Source organism: Rattus norvegicus, chromosome 12 (assembly GCF_036323735.1).
Source record: "Rattus norvegicus strain BN/NHsdMcwi chromosome 12, GRCr8, whole genome shotgun sequence".
Lineage (NCBI taxonomy): Eukaryota > Metazoa > Chordata > Mammalia > Rodentia > Muridae > Rattus > Rattus norvegicus.
In genome coordinates, this window is record NC_086030.1 from 34,163,607 (window position 1) to 34,184,229 (window position 20,623).

Sequence of the window (20,623 nt, forward strand, 5' to 3'; positions counted from 1 at the left end):
ATGTGAATTCTCATCATGAAAAAAGGAACTAGATTGTTTTTCATGGTTTTACTTATGTTTATGTTAGAAAATCAGAACTGAGACGTTTACTAAACATTTTATGAACACATTTTTGGAAACAGGTGTGTTACCATCATTGCACATTAAACGCGAGTGATATAATTTTCATTTTTAAAAAAACTTTATTTCTCTGAAACAATGAGAAAATGAGTGCTCAAGGTACTGTTTACGTCTTTTAAACATTTCTTGAATCTGGCTTAGCCGATACCAGCTGAGCTCCCAAAGTGGCTTCTGCATTTAACTATGGTTGCAATATTGACTTATTAGCTGATAGGATATTATGCACACACGCACAGCTGGACCATGCAGAGAGGTGCAATAGCCTCTTAGAGCACTGTGGTTAGCCCTTTAGCATTATAAAATGTTGTCCAGTGGTGGTGGTATCAGTGGTATTGTGATTCAGACTCCGATTGAAACCCGATCATATAACATTGTAAATCGGTCATTTGGAATATGTTTATTTGTTAGCTATATAGGACTGCCAGTTCTTGACCCATTTTGTTGTATGTATTTTGAGGACTGGAAAGATGGCTCCAGGCAGAGATGTTTGCTGCTGCCCGTATCCAGCTGTTCTTTACTTTTACATGGTGTAGGGCCTAACTTTTGTAACTGTGCCACCGAATTCCGGGTAGGATTCCCCAATGCAATTACATATCAAGAACTGCACCCCCTGACACAAATACACACACACACACACACACACACACACATACCCACACACATACACATACACACACATACACACACATACACACATACACACACACATACACACACACATACCCACACATACCCACACACACACACACACACACATACTCACACAGATACACAGACACACACAGACACACACAGACACACACACATACACACATACACACACACAGACACACACACATACACACATACACACACATACACACACATACACACACACATACACACACACACACACACACACACACACACACACACACACACCAGGAAATGCTCATAGGTGAACATGATCTATACAGTTCCTCAGCTAACACTTCTTTCTAAGTGATTCTAGGTTGTGTCAAGTTGACAGTTAAAACTGACGTGCGTCAACAGCTACTTGGGGGATCCCACACACCTTCCCTGTAGCCCATCAGGGGAGGGCAGCATACCCCATGGTTATTGTTGGTGTTCCTTTGCTTGAGTTCTGAAGGTGTGTACTCTGAGAGCTATGCATCTGTTCTGTGTTATAATATCTAGTTGCCAAGTATTTTCATTTTAGACATATGTGTGAATGACATTTGACTTATTTCCAAAACCGTGTTTGGCACGGTAGACAGGACCTTAGGGATGCTGTAGTTTAGGGAGTTCACTGAGCATCCTGAGAATATCCCTTATGTAAGGCATCATGAACCCTTTGCAGCTCAGAGTGGGGTCCTGTTCACCCAACACACAGGCCAGGAGAATTGCTGGGGGATATGAGGGAGTTGCTTCTCTAAACAATGATGCAAGGCATTCCTGAAAGATCAAACAGAAGATGAAGGTCTCCACAGTGCTCATGCCAGCTGTCTAAGGAGGCTGCCTCTTTCCTTCCACCACATTCCGGAAGAGGAGAAGGCAACGATCTGATCCCAGATGGTTCGATAATCGTCTTGCCGGAAGACCCTAAGTCGTCATGTTGCATTCATGTGACCACACTGTAGCACTCTCTGCCTCTTGTATAGGACTTTCATCACGTGACCCATCAAGAGGTAGCCATTTTTCTCTGGAGGTCTAGTCAGGCAAGAAGACTTAAATTTCACAGCCAATGCTACTGATGACCAGAGTTTTGACATCAGGCCTGTCCCTGTTTCTCATGTCTAAAAGAAATCAGGTGATAGTCACGCTGACCATTACTCTGGGGGATAGTCTGGGAAGACTGCACAGTGTTCTGAAGTGTTTCCCATGTGTGCCAGTCAGTTGAGACATAGTACTCACTGTCACTGGGACAGAGTCCTTTCCTGATATACTTTCTTTTCTTTTTTTCTTTAATTTTTTTCAAAGATTTATTTATTATATATAAGTACACTGTCACTGTCTTCAGACACACCAGAAGAGGGTATCAGATCTCATTATAGATGGTTGTGAGCCACCATGTGGTTGCTGGGATTTGAACTCCGGACCTCTGAAAGAGCAATCAGTGCTCTTAACCACTGAGCCATCTCTCTAGCCCCCTGGCCTTACTTTCTACTGTCCTGTGTTCTCATGAATGTAAGGCTCCTCTCCATCCAGTGTTCAGGAAAGTAGCTGTGTGGGGGCCCAGCTGTTTGATAGCACCTACGTTTGTCAGCTGCTGTGTATTCTGAGTCGCATCCCTGGGTGCAAAACTTAAGCTATAAATCTGCAATGTGTGCCCCCACCCCCACTCCTACGTCCTTTTTCACTCCAGCTGTCCTTCTCCAAGGGCCCAGAATCCTTCCAGAAAGGACAGCCCTACTGACCTTTAGATGTTGAGTGTAGGAAGAGTCTTTTGGTAGTTTGAATTTTTCAGAATAAAATGTCAACCAGAAAAATAGATCTCTCCCTTGTTGCCTTCCTTGTGTTAGCTGCCGTGCCTTGTTCTTCGGGGAGACTCTGTGTGTCCCTGTGTCATCTTGCCAGGAAGCGAGAGGAGGATAAAAGGAAGAAGGATAAGAGAAGGTACCAAAAGATTTTCTCAACTACCCACAGGTGCGCATGTCCCCAAACCAAGAGCACAAAGCATCAAAAATACATAAAAGATCAAGGAACAAGTGTGCGTTCCAGAAAGGCAGGAAACCGTGTCTCGTGGGCCATTGAACCAGGTCTTGGAGGTCTCACAGAAGCAGGATGGTTGGACGGGATAGTACTGTATGCTGAAATGTTATTCTGGGGGAACACTACCTAGTGCTTATACCCTGCTGCCTAATGCCGAGCAAACTGAGGAACTCTTCCAATAATGAATCCATATGTGGCATTAGACCTGTTTGCAAGAGCATTTCCTGTGCACAAAATCTGATAGAATCTGGGAGGTAGTGGTGAAGGCTAGGGAAATGACCCAGTTCAACAAAGTGCACGCCAAATAGGAGGACCTGAGTTAAAAACCCCAGGTACCATGTACAGCCAGATCTGGTAGCATGTAATCCCTGTCTTCTTAGAGCAAGACAGGCAGAGGCTAGAGAGTACCTCAGAAGCTCATATGACCCTAGTTAGTGTACAGAGCAGCACACACTGATCAGAGTGTCTCACAAAGTGGAAGGGCGAGACTGTGACACTGAGGCAGTCCTCTGACTTCCACATGTGTGCTATGGTATGTCCACACACAGGCACACACACACATACACAGAGGGGAAATGGGGAGCATGCTGGGGGGGGGCAGGTGTCCCATTTGGGTTCATGGGACATTTCTCTGATTTAGGAAAAGAAAAGCAAAATTAGGGCAGATTACTCAAGCAGACCTTTCTCTAACAAGTTGAGTCTCAAAGAAACCCCAAGATTTATCCAAATGAGCAAGAGTTTGAGAACGGATGGACCACGGAGTCATGGGAGTAGAGCGTGTACATGTGTCTGATGATGCAAGTGTGACCAGAGGAGCAGGGACCACAGGGGTTAAAGTTCACACTCACACCGTCTCAACTGATCCTTGTGATGCCCCATAGAAAGTGGGCAGGTATGTTGTTATTGTTTCTTGTGTCAATGAAACCAGTTTCTTATGTTACTGCAACAGAGTTGGGGGAATGGGGGTGGGGCGCAGAGGCAGAGGCAGAGGTAGAGGCAGAGAGGCAGAGACTCAGAAAGTCAGAGACAGAGACACAGAAAGACAGAAACAGAGGCAGAGAGTCAGAGAGACAGAAACAGGCAGAGAGTCAGAGAGACAGGCAGGCAGGCAGACAGACAGACAGACAGCTAGGAAACACAGGTAGCCAAAACCCAGAAATTCTAATACTATGCATTCTATCTCATTTGCAGATCCTGGTACTTAATTTTTATTAATGTGTATTTATGTAGGCGCGAGGTAGACAAGAGACCGGGAAACTAGGAAGGATTACACGAGAGGGGTTAAAAGAGGTCTGAAGTGTAGCAGATGGGAACGTGGCAAAACCCATAACGTATAAAAATGGAAGGGGGAAAACCGGAAGTTAAGGAGGCACATTGGGTGTGGAAGGATGCAACAGGGTAGCGGGGAACAGTGGGAGGGAATCAACCAAACTAGAGTGTGTATGAAATGCCTCAAGGACGCTCCCTCTTCCGTAGGCTAGTTAAAAAATAAAGGAAAAATACAGAAGAAAAACTTAAAATATTTTACCACAAGACACTTCTTAAGGCGTATTTTAGAAATGCAGATGCTTTTTAAAATGTTATATAGAGGGACACAAATTCATAGATGCTCAAATGAATTTACAAGCGAATGCCACTACCTACTTCAAATGCAGTAGCTGCTATCTTGAAGGCCTAGATGTTAGCTCACAGCACCAGCAGTGGCAGATTCCCACTTGGTCTCCTGCCCTTTGGATAATTAAGTTTATTTTCAAAAGCCTTCTGAGATTGATATTTTTAATATCTCCATTTGAATGAGGGTTGTCCTTGTGTGGTGGTGGTGAGGTGGTGGTTGGGGTAGGGGCGGAGTGCTTTCCTTTCTCATGTTCATTGGTCAGAGAACCTGGAGATAAACAAATTGATTTAATTTTAATCTGCATTCCTGGAGATGCATAATGATAACTGGTTTCTGCCTCACAGGGCTGAAAACTGTGGTCCTTAATGAGAACGTGTGTGAGTACATTACACAGCTTCAGAGAGCATGTGCGTGGGGCCCGATGGCTCGCCATGAATTATTCTGACTCCAGCAGTGTCTAAGAGACTCCCGGTACTTGTCTGAAGCAGGTTTTCAAGCAGAAAAATCTAGAGTGGGACTTGAAGATACTCTGAACCCTTTCCTGTGTGGCGCCAAATTGGTTCAATGCCTGGTGGCTCACAAACAAGGCGTATTCTAGGAAAACCATCCATCCTGTCAGGAAGGATTGCATATCTGAGCTTCAGGCAGGACCCCACATAGTAGGTGCTCTAATAATGGTTGAATGGGTTGTTTGCAGCGTTCTACCTGAACTGGGGTCAGATGGAAAGGTTATTGCCTCTCGTTGATGAGCTGTCACACCCTATAAGAGCATGGCCTCCTCCAAGCCCATCAACCCCCACAGCATGCCTTGTTTACTCTCCTATGGAATCTTTGGCTTTGGTGTCAGGATAGTCACTTCTGTCTGTCATTGTGACATCTCATTGGATGTCATCATCATGCAGTGACCATTGTAGTCATCCACTATTGCCCCCCAGAGAAGAGAACTGGCTTGGTTTCCTCATCTCCATTAAGTATGTCTTCCCTATCATCATTAAGTTGAGCTTGCCCATCCCCCTGAGGTCAGGCATGCTCATGTAGCTTCTGCTGAAAGAAAGAAAGTGCACATGACCTGTCCCTTCTGAGTGTACAGAGGAGAACTCTGTGTGGGGTTTCTACCTTTCTCCTTCAGTGCCAGTGTTTGAGGACATTCTAAATGGGTGGCCCTTTCTGGCTGTGGGAAGAGGTCCTTGGGCACAGGAAACTAGGAAATACCCACCCACTGCCTATTTTCCCAGCTGTGTTTTGTCGTTAGGGCTTAACTCCCCCTTCTCTGCTTGCCTCATTCATTTTCCAAAAGAATGAGCAGAACCACTGGGTCTACCAATCTTCCCTGCATTTTTGCAGAGGATGCATACGATATATTCTTATTTTAGAGAAGCCTAAAAGTGTGATATTTATCGATGTTCCCATGACTGGAAATATGAAAGTTACCGCACCCTTTGAGCATGTGCCAATTTAAGCTTCAGTTTGGGCTGCCATTACGCTGTACATTGTGCCTAGATGTCACTTCTGTTGACATTCTGTCATTGTGCCAGCCCCTTCAATTCCCTTTGCCTGACACTCTACTCATCAGTCTTCTCATTTGAAGCAAGCCTCTGTGTGCCACCTGCCTGTTGTCTTATTTGTACCAGGAGCTATTCAGCATGAACATCTTGTGTACATGGCATTAGATTAGATTCACATGGCAGGAACCACGGTGGGCTTGTTCTTCATACATCAAAAAATAGTGTAAAGAAATCAAAAGCCTTTGAAGGTGGCTTCCACATGAAAGATTCTGTCAAACTGACTTTTTTTTTTTTTTGGTGGGGTCTATTTCAGAATAGAGTCCAAAGTGAAAAGATTTCTAATAAATAGTTCTGATTTAGGGAGAGAGAGTAATTCCAGGTCAAGTCATGACTTCCGTTTCAGAAAGAGAGTTGGAAGAAGTCGGAGTGGGGGCTTACTGTCTTTGGACCTGGACACTATCCTGTGGGATCTTTCAGATGTATAAAATACTATACATACAGATGAAAGATATGCTGTGTTTAATGAGTGCTTGAAAATTATAGCTGGTGTCTTCAGGCTTGGGATAATGGATGTGGTCTGGCTAGACATCTACTTGAGCAGCAATATCCTCTTGACCCCCCCCCCCCCCGGGAGGGTTTAAACTGAAAAACTTTAGCTCAGAACAGTGCATGACATGGTGTAAAGTCAGTCAGCGCTTCTAAGGGACATAAAAGTTCCGTGTGTGTGTGTGTGTGTGTGTGTGTGTGTGTGTGTGTGTATGTATGTATGTGTGTGTCCGTGTGTGTCCTGCTCTTATCCAGAATCTTCCACTGATGCTGACTTAGGAGACCATAGACTCTGTTGGCCATCTGGCAAATCTGGTGTCTGAGAAAGCAGATGCCAGCTGTGATTGGATAAAAAAAAAACCCACTCAAGCCTATGATGTGTCTAATTCTATGCTTTTATTGATGCAGAAACAGAACCTGATCAGATTGTCACACCTTCAGCCTTTGCTTTTGGTAACAAGTCACTCTTGTTGTGGATGGGTTTTGAAGACTTGAATGGCGTTGCATTGAAAACATGTGATCCCTGAGTATTTCTCAGAGCCCCCTCCATAACTTGAAGCCTGGGGTTTGGAATTCTACTACCCCATCTGATTTATGTAGAAAATGTCCTCTTCCATTTCTCCACCTAATTCCAAGCCAGGAAGAGCAGCCCCGAGCTTGTGCATAAGCATGTCATCAGTATATTAGAAACCAACCTGATAATGCTTGAGCATGTCATCGATATACCACAATGCCTGGGCCTGTCATTGGTATACCATAATATCAGTCCCTATTTGTCCTAGTTTGTTTTTCTCTGTAAGATAAAATACCCTGACAAAAAGAAACACAGGGGAGAAAGATTTATTTTAGGTTACAATGCAAGGTTACAATTCATCATTCTAGGGAAATCCAAGCCAGGCACATTAAACAGCTAGTCACATCACTCCTACAGTCAAGAGCAGAAAGAAGTGAATGTATGAGTGCTCCCTTGCTCATTTCCATTCATTTTGATCTCTCCACTCGTATATTTAAACCCCACCAGGACTAGGGAATGGTGCCACCCACAGTGGAATGGGTCTTCCCATTTCAATTACCTGGATTAAGACACTCCTACATAGACAGGCCTAGTAGCCAACCTGATCTAGACAGTCTTCCATGGAGACTTTCTTCTCAGGTGAGTCTAGGTTATAATAAAAGATAACTAGCATGCCTATATTCTCTTAGGAAGATGTGCTGTTTTTTTTTTCTACATCTCCTCTTTCCTGTTGTCCTTGACTAGGAAGATGTCAGGGTCACCCTGGTTCCACAGACACAGCTGAGATTCTATGGTATAGGGCTTTCCACCTATTGAAGTGAGATTGTGGGCAATGGCTTTGTGAATCTAACTCCTCAGTATCATTTTACTTTGCTTCATCATGTCAAACATCCTTGGTTGGGAATATTCTAGCTGCGCTTTAGAATTTATGTCTAAACAGGACCTGCATTGTCAGCCTCCTTAGATTTAGATAACGTACAAGACACATCTTTAGGAGTGAGCACATGTGTGTGTAGACATTTCTAGAAAGAGTTAACTGAAGAGGGAACACCCACCCCAATGTGGCCAGTACCATCTCTTGGGCTAGGGTCTTGGATGGAATAAAGAGAGAAAACAAATTAAGCACCAGCATTCACCTCTCTTCTTCTAGATTATAGACTTGATGTGCCCAGCTGCCTCATCCACCCGCTGCCATGATTTCCCAACATGATGGGCTGTGCACCTTTGAACTGGGAACTTGAATAAACCCGTCCTCCCTTCAGTTACCTTTATCAGGCATTTTGTCACAGCCCTGTGAAAAGTAACAAATTTAGGATCCTAAGTGAACTATTATGTAGTCAACTCTGGTCATATGACTTCCTTTGTCCAAAATAACATGTGTCAGTTCTATGGACCTATGACTGAGCTAAGATGTCAGCCTTCTTGCTCTATCACTCTTTAGTTGGCAATGTTGAGATGCTGGATACTGACAGCAGCCTCATATAGCCTACACTCTGCCTGTTCATAAAGAACAGAGAGGATGAACACAGAATGAACTTCTGTTAAAGCTAGTAAGATTTGGGGCTGTGTATCTCTTCAGCATAGCACAAACTATCATGACTTCTGACATGTCTGTCTTAAGTGTTCTATGCAGAATATGTGTTCTTTGACATTTGTAGCTTCATCATATGATTGTTCTATTTTTAGCTTTGAAGGGAATCTCCATTTGTACCCTCACTAAGAACACATAAGGGTTCCACTTTCCCCATATCCTTTCCAGCCTTTGTTCTTATTTATTTTCTTGATGATGCCCATTGTGACCAGGATGACATGCGATCTCAAAAGTAGCTTCAGTTTGTATTTCCCTGATGGCCAAGAATATTGAACACTTTAAAACTTGATTAATGTCATTCTATATTTCTTTGAGGACTCTCAGTTCAATCCCATGCTCTATTTTAAAAATTGGGTTGTTTGGCTTCTTTATTTGTTATGTATTCACTGTTGGATTTATCACTGGCAAAGATCTTCTCCCATTCTGTACAGAATGTGTGTAGAATATGGGCATTCCTTCATTTGATTGAAAAGTCTCCTTCGCTGTTTGAAAGCTTTTCAGCTTCATGAGATACATTTGTTGATTATTGGCCTGATTTCCTGAGTGATCAGAGTCCTATTCAGAAAGTCCTTGCCCATACCTATATCTTGACATGAACTCCCTACACTTTCATCTAGAAGTTTCAGTTTGGTTGAGGTCCTTAATCTATTGAAGTTTAGCATTGTGCAACATTGAGAGGTAAAAATTCAGTTTCATTCTTCTACATGAAGATAGTCAGTTTTCCCAGCACTGTAGGCTCAGGGGAGAAGAGCCCTCACTGCATAAACATGAAGGCTCCAATCTCCAACACTCATGAAAAAGCCACATGTGGCATTGCATGCCTATAGCTCCAGGGCTTAGGGCTTCGAGGTAGAAGGATTGCTAATGCTTGCTGCCAGTCTACTCCAAAACTAGCAATTCAGTGAAATAATTGCCACAAGAAAATAACAGCAGGGAGTTAGAGATGATACACAAAGTCCTTCTCTGGTCAGGGCATGGATGTGTGTGTACCTGCACATAGATGTGTACATAAACGCACACACATATCAACTATTATATTAACAAAGAGATTATATGCACCAAAGGCTTACATAAGATTACTATGGATATACAATGGGTAATGATGGCACTCATGTCCAGACATGCTCTATGGTCGGTCCCCAGAACTCACTCCATTAACAACTGAAGCCACACACTTTCTTTGTCACCTCTTCATGTCCTAGTTAGCTTTTCTATTGCTGCATAAATACTATATACGTCAAGCAACTTGGAGAGGAAAGGTTCCATTTCATCTCATGCTTTAATAGTCAAGAGAAGCCAGGGAAGGAACTCAAGACAGGAACCTAGAGGCAGGAGCTGATGCAGAGGCCATGGAGGAGTGCTGCTTACTGGCTTGCTCCCCATGGCTTGCTCAGCCTGTTTTCTTATACAATGAAAGACCACCTGCCTAGGTAGGGCACTGCCCACAGTGTTCTGGGCCTTTCCACATCAATTAACAGTTAGGGAAACATCCTCATAAACTTGCCCACAGGCCACTCTGATGGAAACAATTCGTCAGTTGTGGTTTCTTCTCCCCAAAGGTGTTGACAGCTGAAGCTAACTGTGATACTCTGTGTCCCCAGCTGAAGTCTGTGACAATCATTCTTCTTTTTATTTCTTGGAGTAACTATTTGGAGGCTCAGGATTACCAAGAAAATAAATCTTTCTATTTGTTTTGACTGCAGACAAGAGAGCGATCGATAAAAGACATACAGTCAATCAGCATAGAATTGAGGGTAAGTGTCTGTGAACAAGACAACAGGGATAGAAGGGGAGAAAGAAAAAAAAATAACTGGGAGAAAGAGATTGTATTTCTTTTCAGGTGAACAATGGTGGGTATCAAATTGCCCTGGTATTTGGAGTTTGGTGAATACTTTTAAAAGGAAGATGTAACAGTTAATTTTGAAATGTCAATAGTTTCAATATACTTTAAAAAAAAATCCAACCTTTGTAGCTTAGAAGGGAAAATTTTAAATGTCAACTTCAAAATGTGCCTGGGGGGATGCGGAATTTCGTCAAAATTACTCTCGAGCATTGCTTTCCAGTGGAGTTTCCTAAGATGTTGGAAATATGATAAAACCAGGCTATCCAAAGCCATGACCCTCATCAACATGGGCTGTGCATCTACGGCCATTATTTATGTAGGCTGTGTATCTGTGGTCCTCATTCTTCTGGGCTGTCCTTCAGTGGTCCTCTTCTGTGCAGTGTGTACATACATGCTCTTCATCCATGTAGGTTGTACATCTGTGACCCTAATCCATGTGGGTTGTTCATCTATGGCCCTCACCCATGTGGGCTGTGTATTCTTGAGCTGTTGCTATGCAACTAGGGAATTGAATTTATTTCACTTGGTTTTCCACTAATTTAAATTTGAATAAAGCCCCATGACCAGGGGCTATCAGATTGGACTGTGCAATTTCCAGGCTGGACGTGAATAAGGTCACTGGGTTATTGGACCATTGGATGTAAAAGTGGTCCAAGGAAAATTGCAAAAATCATCTTCGTTCACTGCTTAAAAAGGAAAGCAACCTAGTAGTCATTTTTGACACTTCATCCTGTGACAGATGCCAGGGTTTGTTATGAGCTTGGATGACCCAGGCTGATCCAGGTACCGGGAGAAATGGCTAAGGCAAAAATGTCACCTTCTTCTTTGAGGCTGCTGAATGGACAATTGTTGGTGGGTGGTGTGGTAGCCAGCAGCCAGGAACATCTGTTAGAGGATGAACATGGTACAATTCCACTACACGCACTACATGAAGGCAAGGATGTGCTAGAGGCAGGGCTACAGAGGAAATTAGAAGCTCCACTGACATCTTCCGAACTCTGCATAGCATCTAACGAGGGGTATTTCTGATAGACTAGTGCGTAATGGGAAAACAGAAAACAAGACGTCTATATCTATATCTATATCTATATCTATCTATCTGTATCTGTATCTCTATACCTATCTACATCTATATCTATATCTCTATATCTCTCTATCTCTATCTATATCTATATCTGTATATCTCTATCTCTATATCTATCTATATATATCTATCTCTATCTATCTCTATATATCTCTATATCTATCTCTATATATCTATCTCTATATCTGTATATCTGTATATCTATATCTACATCTATCTATCTATCTCTATATCTATATCTATCTATATCTATATATCTCTCTCTATCTCTATATCTATATCTATATCTCTCTATCTCTATCTCTATATCTATCTATCTCTATCTCTATCTCTATATCTGTATATCTATGTCTATGTCTATCTCTATCTATCTATATATCTATATCTATATCTATATATATATATATATATATATATATAGAGAGAGAGAGAGAGTGAGTTGAGGAATAAATAGTGAAGAATGTGTTAGAAGATCTGTTCACTTTGAGAAACAATCTTTAAATTTCAGTGTTGCTGTTTGGTTACCATTGGGTGTAGGTTCCGGGGGGTGCACAGTTAATTATCAGAGTCCTACTGTGAACATGGAAAGGCTTGGATGATATATTTATCGCTCTTTTCACCGTTGTGACAAATCACCCAATGAAAGCAACTTACAGAAGGAAGGGTTTATTTTGCCTCCTAGTTTGAGGATGTAGTCTATTGCGGCGGGGAAGGCCGAATGGCAGGGTTGGGAAGTGGCTGGCTATGTTGCATCCACAGAGAGGTAGAGAGCCACAAGGGTTTAAGATGTAGAAGTTTTTGGCCCTTAAGAACTGACTGTCCTTGTCATACTACATCTTGCCTCACCACAGAAAAAGGCAGAAACGGGTGGTCCACGGTATTCGCCTGTCCAGAAGGGGAAACAGCAGGTCTGGGATGAAGGCTGGAGTAGAGAAGGCCTTCCTTGGGAGTTTTAGGCACAGCTCTTTAAGATCAAGGCCTTCCCCAAGATGATCTTGAATGAAGAGATGGCCCTTGCTTGTTCAGACTGGTTTATTTGATGGCGGATGTGAATGCATACACTTTATTCTGGATGACCCAGGGATTGAATACCTTTTGTGGGTAGGGATGCCCAGGAAGGGAAGCTCATTGGCTGGAAGCTTGGCAGCCTATCTAGATACCTCATTAGCATGGAGAACACCAGGCTCTTATGCTATGTGACCCGGTGTCCATGGTCCTCAGCAGAGTGTCATGGTTACATGTTCCAGAGACAGTAGAGCCAGGTACAGAATGGTTCCACTCCTGCCGTTCCCAATACTAAAGATTCCTGGGGTTCAAGCTCATTCAACCTTAACACAGCCCGTCACAGCCTGATCTTAGAAAAGTATTGCCCAAACCCAATCTACCTTTTGATTAGGGCATTCTCAGTTTCAAATACATTCTGTGCTAGGCTGACTCTGTTTGCAGGCATCCAGGCAAACCATGTGCAGCTCGCTCTGTACTGAGTGCCTCCGGGCTATTGGCACCAACCAAAGAGGAGAGCAAGTTCTGTAAAATCGGTTTCTCATTCCTCATTGTAAAAGGAAGCTTTGGCAAGGGATGTTGCAATTTGTTCCATCCCTATTACTGTCATTGTTTCTACTGACAGCCCAAGGATTGGCAGGCTAAAATAGCTGCTGAGAGGAGTGGAGGTTCCAGGTCACAGGAGACAAGAGGAGAGAATTACTCAAGCAACTAGCGCTCCTTCGGGGACATGGAGGAAACCAGAAAGGAAGCATCTCAGACACGTGGGCTTGAGGATAATAGGTCTCTGCTCCCGTGGGAGTTCATGTCACTGGAGCTGAGCTTTTGTGTCCTCTACGTTGGGTAGAAGACACCTTCTGCTCTGTATCTTGCAGTTGCATATGGGATTTCTCTGATAACCCTTCCTGCCAAGAGCCTGTCCATGTCCTGCTGAGTGTCAGGCGGGCACCCTCAGCTTGGTCTGTGCCATTGCTGGGGCATATAGCACACTGAGCCTGTCACCTACTCTGTTGGGTTCTCTCAGTAGAGGAGAGAACCTGATCACTCTATCAACTGTTCTCCCTGCTGTGACTGCATGCCTGACAGAAGCAACTTATGTCAGGTAAGCTTTTATTTTGGCTCATGGCTTTAGAGCACATAGTTCTTCATGGTGGGGTGTTATCGAGGTATGAAGTCTAAGAATTATATTGTACTTCAAGATATACCAAAAAATTCTACATTTTTTTAAAAAAAGGTTCTTAATTTTGAATATTGATTCTGTTTGTGGAATAATACTATGTCATGGAAAATTATTTGGTTTCAGATCTTGGGACAAGGGACTGTGGTGCATATCTTAACATAACAAAGCAGACCTGGTCTGCAGGTTCTCCCAGCATCCTTCAGTCCCTATCCTTCCCTGAAATCTGAACTTTTTGGCCCAGGGGCTGGGCTACCCTTCCCCTAGAGACTTTTCTTTATATAATCCAGACATTTTGGTCTCTCCATTCTTTTCTTCTATCTCTCTCCTTCTTTTTCTATGCTAATGCTCTTTCTTTCTCTCTCTTTCCCCTCTTCTCTCTCTCCCTTCCCATGGTGACTTCCCTAGCCTCCTTCTTTGGGGGCAGCAAACTTAGAGCAGCTTCCCAATAAACCTTCAGTTAATATAATCTAATCTGACTTGAATTGGCTCATTTAACTGGCAGAGAAATAACTTACCAAAATTACCATGGGTCAGTATCCTTTCATGCCCTCTTCTTCATGACTTCTGAGGGCAAACAGAGCTCCCCAAACTGACAGAGCCTGTGATGGGAATCTGGGACAGGTGGGTGGTGGGGCCTCCAATGTCACATCAGCCCAGTGTTCTTTGACGTTTTCTGCTAGATGAGAAACCACCTGATCCCATGCACTGTATCTCAGAAGCTATGGGTTGCAACCAATTTGTATAATTCAGTGCTGAAGGTCAGGCAGTAGTACTGGGTTTCTGAATGTGCAAATAACACAATGTAATTCAAAATCAAATGCATAGAGGGTCCAGTGTGTTTGCAGCATAGCTAACCCAGGTTGCACTCTGGGATTTCACTGTGGCCTCAGTTCCCAAGCGTGCAGTCACTCCACTGGACCCCACTCCCTGCAACGCCCCCGGCTGAGATATGAGCTGACTGTACGCTATAAATCAAGGTGTTTTTCCAGAAGAAAGTTTTCTGTCGTTATGGAAACAGAAACGTTTATAATAGAAAACAAAGACTTTTTCATATTTTAATCTTTTCCTACCTACCTTCCTCAGAGTGTCAAATTTGTATTATCTTTGGATTGTGTGGTGTTAGGATGGTTGATTTAAAAAAAAAAAGCTGTTTGAGTTGTTGACTTGAATTTCATAAAAAATGATGAATTAATTTTGGCTTCAGACTGGAAAAAATTTCCAATAAATTCTGAAATGGCTCTCACCATTTCTTCCATTTTATACTATATGTTTGTGTGAAGCAGAATTCTCAGCACGGATGATTATAAAATCAAATTATTGATCACCTCTGAAAAACAGCAAAGATGCTCTCTATTCTGCAGTATTGGATATTCAGTCAAGATTTATTTCCTTGTGTAAAAATAAATAAGCAATCCATCTCATGAATATTCAAAATTTCCTTTTGACTTTAACAAATGACAAAATTATATGTACACCAAAGAATTGTTTTAATTTTTTATGATTTATGATCTGTAAATGCTTGATCTATACATTTTTTTTATAGATTAAATGCCCAGGATTCAATACAGATTTTTTAGGTGTAGGGGGAAGGGAACTTTAATCTCTATGATATTCATATCCTATGTCTGCAGATATCATGGGGCAAAAGATCAGAAGTTCCCTAGAGTGGGTACATACCTTGCTTGCTCCATTGCTTTATTTCTGTATATCAGGGGATGATAAGTAAGCTGTGATGGTTAGGATTTGTTTTTGTCAACTTGACACAAGGCAGAATCATTTGGGGAGAAGGTACCTTAACTGAGAAATTGCTTTCATCAGATTGCCTGTAGGTAAGCCTGTGGGGCATTTTCTTTATGATGGATGGATGTGGGAGGGCCCAGTCCACGGTGGGCGGCATCATCCCCAGGAAGATGGTAGTGGGTTTTATAAGAAAGCAAACTGAGCAAGCCATGAAGAGCAGCCTAGTAAGCAGCATTCCTCCATGGTTTCTGCATTAGTTCCTACCTCCAGGCTTCTGTCTTGAATTCCTGCCTTGACTTCCTTCCATGATGGAGTATAAGTATATGTTGAAATAAATTCTGTCCTCCGCAAGTTGCTTTTTTTTTTTCTTTTTTCTTTTTTTTTTTTGGTTGTAATGTGTACCACAGTAACAGAAAATAACTAGAGTGATTAAGACACGTGAGATCCTTTGGACCATTTGTTAATATAATACCAAAGTGAATTAATTCCTGTTAATGCCTGCACCTTGGTCAGGAAGTGTTGAAGGAGATAGGGCAATCACAAATCCATGAGTCCATTGAAGACTGACCCTAGATGTTTCAGTGGCTGGCCCTGGCTCTCATCTGGAACCACAGACATGGTTACTACACAGAATACTGACCTGTGCTTGCACTATGAAGCAGGGTCTCTTCTGCATGGTGTGGTGGCCTTGAAGTTTGATCTGGGACTCTAAACACTGAAGCACGAGTTACAGGAGAAGCCCTGAGGCTGGTCTACCTGGCTTTCTCTCAGGCTCATCTATTCTTGAGAACCTTCCTATGTTACCTTCCTGGCATGCCTTCTCTTCCTTGACCATCAACACCTGAGGGTAAGACTGGCCCTGCCTACAGAACATCAAACGGACTTAGAAGAGGCAATGGCTATAGCTGGGTGGAGACTTGACTCAATTAATTAAAAGCATAGCTGTCCCTCCTTCTTTATCGCAGTGCCCATCTTTACCCTGCCTGCGTTTTCTTTGTGGTTTACGGCTGGCAGAGCACTTAGCTTTCAGCAGGTGTCATTACTGAGACTGGTAATGGCTGTGAAATCTTTACTTAAATGTGTGGGCTGTGGAACGGCTGGCAGCTGGCAAATCACAGCATTCCAGCAAGGGGTCTGCTAAGTGGCCTGACGTGGGGGCCATCCAGCCCTGCCATGGAAGGGAGCTGCTAGTGCTGCGCTCTGGTGTCTGCCAAGAGCCTGGATTTCAGCTAGACAAAGCCTTGCCAGAGGGGCAATCACAGAGAAGCCACTCAGATCCCCTCTTTGTAGTCCCAGAAGCTGAGGGGCTAACTAATACTGTACCCCAGTTCCTGGGACAGTGACTGTCAAAGGTTTTTATGTGAAAGATGATGATTCATATTGGCTCTTGTTTAAAAACAGAAAAACAAAACCCAAAGTGGACAGTATCTGAGGAATGACATTTAAGGATGTCTTTAGGCATTTGCAAACATCTATGTACATGCCTGTATGTAACACACATGGTGTCTGTCTGTCTGTCTGTCTGTCTATCTATCAATCTATCTATCTATCTATCTGTCAGTCTATCTGTCAATATATCTGTCAATCTCTATCTTTCTATCTATCTATCTATCTACCTACCTACCTACCTACCATCTAGAATCAGGTTCTCTCCTTAGCTTGGAATTTGCCAAGTGTTTTCCTTTACCTGGCTACTGCGCCCCAGAGCTCATCCTGTCTCTGTCTATCCAGTGCTGGGATCACAAACCTTTGCTCCTGCATTTGGCTTTACACATGTATTCTGGGGAATCAAACACTTGTATCCTGCACTGCCATAACCCAGAGAAACATTGTCCTGCCTTTTCCTACCTGCAAATAAGCAGAACCAACAGCAAAACCAAGAACCGGTGGGTATTTACTTGTCCCTGATAACAGATGAGACTTACATTTTACACACACACACACACACACACACACACACACACACCATTAAATAGGACACAAATATTGGTGAAGCTTTTGATGTCTGTAAGGATTGCAACTTGGAATGGAAATCATAATTTTCCCATTAAAATAATAAAAATTTTAATCAATATATATTTAAATATATATGTATATTTAAGAGCATTTCACTTAGCAATGAAGTGTCAGGGATTAATTAAGGTTGCTTCTTGGCTCATCAGACAATCATAAGCAGATGAGGTAAGAGCTATGTTAAGTGTTTGTGAAGTAAAATTAATAAATAAATGCATAGTTGCAGACTGCAGGGCTGACAGTAGGATGTGGGAGAAGTCAGGCCAATGAGAGATTTAGAGAAAGCTTGTGATTCCATGAATCTCCAGATTGTCCCAGCCACTGACTCCACAGAAGGTTCTAGAAGAACATCCACTGCTACTCATTGTTGGTAGAGCTAATGGCCAGCTCAGAGGCGTGGTCTCCAGCCCAAAGTGGATGTGAAGGGGTCGTAGCTCTGCCTACATCTGCCCCTAAGTATGTCTGCTCTTGGACCAACATTCAGTTCTTTGCCATCATTGGCTGTTTAAGGATGTGATGCTCTAAGGTGTAAATAAACCACATTCGCTCTGTGCATCCAAAATGCCCACAGGAGATGGAACATACAATGGCTGAAAACACAGAAATAGACTCCAAGCATGGTTACCTTAGCTGGATGGTCAAGAAAAGGGAATCGTTGGTAGGTAGACCCAACTTTTCAATTACCCAAGGTGGCCAGGGCTCAGAGCCACTATGCATTTCAGAGCCCATGGTTATTGTGAGCTCCAACTTTTGTTAGAAGCTGGAATCTGATGTGAAGGGGTTCTCTTAATCTGAGAACTATCACAGAATGCATGAAAGGGATTAAGCAGTTAGGAATGGAGGTTAATTTCTCACAGCTCTGGATACTGAGGAGTCTGAGGTCCAGGCGTCACAGTCATTCCCAGAAAGCACAGGGGCAGGCAGAGTACAGATAGAAGAAGGCTGAAAACATGGTTTCCTACCAGGAAACCCTCCTGAGATTGCTAATCCACCTCCCTGAGGACAGAGCACTCCTGACGTCTTCACCTCTTAAAAGGACCCAGGTCTCAATACTGTTGAATTAAGGCTCAAGTTTCTATTGTGGGATCTTAGAGACCATATTCAAGCCAGAGCAGTGCTCTTGTTACAATAACATAAAAAGGTAAACATTTAAGAGGAATATAAAAGCATAAATTTTTTTTTTGTTTACAAAGGTTAGATGCTTTCTCTTGCCTAAAAGTTAGCCACTCTTCCCTGTTTCAGGCTTGGTTGGATCCCAGGCTCAAGGACAGACAACAAGACTTAGTTCCTTTCCAAGATGCTTATTGTTTGTTGTCAACCTGACACAAATCTAGAGTTGTGGGAAAGAGGAAATCTCATCTGGGGGAACTGTCCACATCAGATTAGCCTGTGGCCATGTCTTTGAGGAATTGTCTGAATAGATGGTTGATATGGAAGGGCACAGCCCACTATGGGCGGCACCATCCCCAAAGCTAGTGGCTGGATAAGAAAACAAGCTGAGCCTGAGCTATACAGCAGCAGGCTAATAAGCAGCACTCTTCCAGGGTTTCTGCTCCCAAGTTCTTGCTTGAGTTCCTAGCCTTGACTTCCCTTAGTAAGGATTGTGACTTGAAAGCTTAAGCTCAAAGAGACCCTTTCTTCCTCAAGCTGGTTTTGCTTATAATACTTTATCAAGGCGGTAGAAAATTCAACTAGAAAGCTGGGTGGTAGTGGTATGTACTTTTAATTCCAGCACTTGGAAAGCAGAGACAGGCTATCTCTGTGAGTTTGACACCAGCCTGGTTTCTAGAGTGAGTTCTAGGACAGTCAGGCCTACACAGAAAAACCCTGTCTCTATAAACCCCAAACCAACCAACCAACCAACCAACCAAACAAACAAACAAACAAAAACTCAAAGCTAACTAGAACGTTCTTCCCTCATAGGAGCTCACTTTATGCTTCTTTATTCTTTGTGGTGAAGTAGTTCTGTGTCTCAAAACCTTACAGAGCATAGAGAGTTGGAAGGGAAAAGTGGTGGAGGGAAGGCCCCCTTCTTATTTGTCACTCCTAAGACACATCTCTGAGCTTCATCTATGGGATTGCACCCCATCCTCTATTCTCATCCTTACTGGGTGCAAGGCTCTTGTCAAATGTGCAGAAAACCTCCAGTGTAAACTACAAGCCTCTGCCTCAGCATCTTTATGAAGGACACTGTGTGTGGCGTATCCAGGACAGTCAACTCAGGAGTCACCCAGGTCCCCAAACGGCACACTTACCACTTGCCTTCTTGGGCAAATGACTGCTGTGGGCCATCACCCCATAATTGACTGGTGTGTGCTACTTTTTGACTGAAGGTTGGTGTGGCCCAAGCCCGGGAGTGATTTTTAGAACACTCAGTGTCCCATTTATGCTCCTTTCTTCTCTCCTGTCTCCTTTATTCTCTTCTAAACTCAAAGCACCTTTGAGGACATGCAAACGGAAATGGATCCCATTGAAATACGAGACATCAAAATAGTGCCCCACCCCCACCCCAAGAAAAAGCTGTAGGGGAGAAAATTGCCCTGCAAGAAGCTAAAGTGTGTCAAAAGGCATTGTGGTGTGAGGAGGTCCCCAGAGCAATACAGCAAGTTGCGAGGCCAAGCATCAGTCATAAAGCAAAGGCGGGTTTAATATCTATTATCGATGGAATTTCAGATCACAGGTGCTAGACGCACGGATCGTGTAATAGGTAAACTGATGCAAAAGAAACAGAAAACTAAAGCTGCATCTTTTTTTACTGCAATAAACTCTAGGAGGATCCATGGATTGATTTTCCTAAATGGTAGTTTCTTAATACACAATAAAACCTGGCCCAGCATGATAATAAAGAAACAAATAGATGGTGTGGAGGGTGTTTAAGGACTGAAAGGGATTGAAAATAAGATTATGTAGAAGTGAGAGAGCTCTCTTTAGGCATGACATTGAGGTCAAAGAATGTGAAATGGGCAGAATCTTGTGGAATAGGTGTAAATGGTTTGAGTGAGAAGTGTTTCCCCCCTACTGTAGACCAGGCTGGCCTTGAGCTTACAGAGTTCTGCCTGCTGAGTGCTGGGATTAAAGGCCTGCACCACCACTACTCAGTTTGAAATTATGTCTTATCCCAAACCCAGGAGGTCAGGAGCATCTGACCTCCACTGTTCACTTAGGTGTTTGAACACTTG

The 20,623-nt window shown here is 43.0% G+C and overlaps 1 protein-coding gene and 1 long non-coding RNA gene across 3 annotated transcripts in view; one reads left to right on the plus strand and one right to left on the minus strand.

The window, feature by feature from the left end:
* Tmem132d (transmembrane protein 132D) overlaps positions 1 to 20,623 on the plus strand; it is a 647,297-nt gene that overhangs the window by 257,636 nt on the left and 369,038 nt on the right. The window lies entirely within an intron of this gene.
* On the minus strand, positions 4,541 to 5,247 carry LOC134481288 (uncharacterized). Its single transcript, XR_010056758.1, has 2 exons — positions 5,132 to 5,247; positions 4,541 to 4,693 (listed from the first exon to the last, which is right to left on the minus strand). It is a non-coding gene; the product is annotated as an uncharacterized LOC134481288 (long non-coding RNA).